The sequence below is a fragment of the Pristiophorus japonicus genome, unplaced genomic scaffold, assembly GCF_044704955.1.
Source record: "Pristiophorus japonicus isolate sPriJap1 unplaced genomic scaffold, sPriJap1.hap1 HAP1_SCAFFOLD_92, whole genome shotgun sequence".
In the NCBI taxonomy this organism is placed as follows: domain Eukaryota; kingdom Metazoa; phylum Chordata; class Chondrichthyes; family Pristiophoridae; genus Pristiophorus; species Pristiophorus japonicus.
The window spans coordinates 1891987-1895661 of NW_027254846.1; positions in this window are offsets into that span (position 1 = coordinate 1891987).

Consider the following 3675-nt stretch of genomic DNA (forward strand, 5'->3'; position numbering starts at 1 on the left):
AAATAGATATCTTCTCAACATCGAAGCTCACCGGCAAGTACTGTGCATAAAATGATGTGGCTAGCAGGCCGAACTGCGTATGGCAGGGCCAATACGTCTGTGGCTATAATACCTGGGATGACTCAAAGTGCGCCATCGGGGGTGAATGTGAATCTATTCGCCCCGTGTTGGTGCTGCGGGGGTAAACATCGGGCCCATCCATGTCGATTCAAGCACTACGTGTGCAAAGGCTGCACAACGATGGGGTACCTCCAGTGAATGTGCAAACGTGCTGTGACATACCACGTGGCTGAGGATGATCGATCCGGCATGGATCACGCAGCACAGGCAACTCAACCCGAGGAAGAAGGACTCCCAGGTGCCGGTGGGGATGTTGCATTTTTTCAGGGAGTCTTTGAGTGTGTGTCCGAAACTTTTCCTCTGCCTGTAAAATCCTGAACCTTGCAGTACAGACATACACGAGGCTCATGCTGATGTCAAGGTCATTATGGACCTGCACATTTATTTCACAGATCTCAAGTGCCACTCTTGCCTGAGACCTGCCTTTATATACCTGTGTGGAACAGATATGCAGTGTCTCCTGCAAGTGCACCCCTGGGTGTCGATTTCATATGATTTGGAACGATTAAGCGAATGGGCTAAATTTTGGCAGATGGAATACAATGTCGAAAATGTGAGATCATCCACCTTGGAAAAGAAAACAGTAATAGAGAATATTGTTTGAATGGGGAGAAGTTACAACATGCTGCGGTGCAGAGGGACCTGGGGGTCCTTCTGCATGATTCTCAAAAAGTTAGTTTGCAGGTGCAGCAGGTCATCAGGAAGGCGAATGGAATGTTGGCCTTCATTCCGAGAGGGATGGAATACAAAAGCAGGGAGGTCAAGCTGCAACTGTACAGGGTATTGGCGAGGCCGCACCAGGAGTACTGCGTGAAGTTCTGGTCACCTTACTTAAGGTAGGATATACTAGCTTTGGAGCGGGTACAGAGACGATTCACTAGGCTGATCCCGGAGATGAGGGGGTTACCTTATGATGATAGATTGAGTAGACGATGTTTTTACTCGTTGGAGTTCAGAAGGATGAGGGGTGATCTTACAGAAAAATTGAAAATAATGAAAGGGATAGACAAGATAGAGGCAGAGATGCTGTTTCCACTGGTCTGGGAGACTAGAACTAGGGGACACAGCCTCAAAATACCGGGGGGTGCAATTTAAACGGAGTTGAGAAGGGATTTCTTCTCCCAGAGGGTTGTGAACCTGTGGAATGCTCTGCCCAAGGAAGCAGTTGATGCTAGCTCATTGAATGTATTCAAATCACAGATAGATAGATTTTTAACAATTCAGGGAATTAAGGTTTATGGGGAGCGGACGCGTAAGTGATGCTCAGTCCACGGTCCGATCAGCCATAATCTTGTTGAAAGGCGGAGCAGGCTCGAGGGACAAGATGGCTTACTCCTGTTACTAATTCTTATGTTCTTATGTTCTTATGTAATTGGAATCAATACTGGAATTCCGGTATTTGAAGGGATCTGGGAACGGAACAAGGGTGTGGGGCTGATTGAATAGCTCGATCACAGAGCCTGGAGCAGCATCATGAATCGAATGGTCTCTTCTGTGCTGTATGATTCTGTGGTCCTGTGATAACAGAAGCCATTGATTCCTTATCTCGTGTGTAGAATCGATGCTGTGCTCTTTTTGAGCTTGTTTCTAATCGTTAATTGTGCTGTGATAAATGCTATAGCGGAAAAGCAAGCACAGTGTGAAATAGAGTTTAAAAAAACTGAAATCATGAAATAATTATCATACCAAAAATGGGGCCATGATGATAAAATCGTCACCAATAAATCCAATAATAATTTCAGGAGAAGCCTCTGTAACCAGAGAAGTGAGAATGGGGAACCAACCTCCAGAGGCAGTGGTTGAGGCGAATAGTACAGAACCATTTAATGGGAAGCAAGATCAACAAATCAGGCAGAAAACATTAGACCATTCTGCTAATAGGGTAAGATGCAGAGTTGTGGGGATTGTGTGGGGGAAGGGTGGTGGTCTGTGTGCTGCATAAACGCCAGCATGGAGCAGTCGGTCCGATGTCTGCTTTGTGTGCTGTACGTGATATATCATTTGCTTAGCAGAGTATGAGCCCCGCTCTGATCACATCCCGCGCCGGGATTCAATCCACGCATTATAAATCATTGCTCTGATATCTATTACATTATTTGTATCTATTTCCTCGAAGTATCTCAAGGATAAATGTAACCAAATCACAGATGAAGGTTGCAGCAGAAGAGAAGCTCGGGCAGACAGTCAAAGTTAAGAAGGTGGAAATCACGATGGAGACAGAACATGATGCCACCGATGCTTCAATCGCAACACTCAGCGCTGACGAGTGAAGGAAGTGCCTGAGGAACATGAACCCCAGCCAGAGACAGAATCTGCCAGGCTGAACAGAATGAGTTTAGTAATAATACGACTGACCAACAAAAATGCCGCATCTGCGTTAAATGCTCAGCAATTTGAGACATGGAGAATGACAACCAGTTCAGGTTAATTTGTACCATCGGCAGGGACATCACAGGGTTAGTTACACAGTAAATTTCTCTCTACACCGTCCCATCAAACACTCCCAGTGCAGGTACAGCACGAGTTAGACACACAATAAATTTCTCTCTACACGGGCCCATCAAACACGTCCGGGGCAGGAAAAGCACGGGATTAGATACAGAGCAAAGCTCATTCTACACCGTCCCATCAAACACTCCCAGGGCAGGTCCAGCACAGGTTAGATACAGATTAAAGCGCCCTCTATGCTGCCCATCAAATACTTCCAGCGCAGGTACAGCACCGGTTAAAAATAGAGTAAACTTCCCTCTACACTGTCCCGATCAAACACTCCCAGGTCAGGTACAGCGGGTTAGATACAAAAGGAAGCTCCTGCACAATATCCAATCGAACAATCCTAGGACAGGTACAGCACGGGTTAGATGCAGAGTAAAGCTCCCTCTAGACTGTCCCATCAAACATACTAAGGGCAGGTCCATCACCGGTTTGATACAGAGAAACGCTCCCTCTTAACTGTCCCATAAAACTTTCCCAGAGCTGGTGCACACGGGTTAGACACAGATAAATCCCTCTCTACAATGTCCCATTCGGTGTGTGTTGGGCTCAGACCCTCACTGGGTGTGAGAAGAGCCGAACTCAGAACCAGCATGGATTCAGTAACAGACTTTCGCAATGATCACTGCCAACCCCTCCCTCAATGATTCCCCTCGCTGGGCTGCTTTGCTACAGTCTTCCCATGCGATCCATGACGAGATTTCAATTCCTCCTTCTGTCGCCAACTCTATATAAATTAATCAACTTTCATCCTGGAACGACTCTATTGACCATCTGCAAGGGCGTGGTTGATTTGCAAAGATGTTATCTGGCTATTGTGAAGGCCCTGAGCTATCTCAACAAGAGCTATGCTTAAAACCACACCTCCGCATAAAACATACCAGATGACCACGCGTTCACCTCGGACTCAAAGGAACAATAAAGAAAATCCAAAGATAAACTTGAACAACAATATAAGGCAAGTGACACCTGGAAGAAGCGACCAATTGGGTTTTCGATCATGCTTTGGAAAAACCAATCATGTCACTGTTAAGGTCTGTCCACGAGGTCACTCATGTGCCA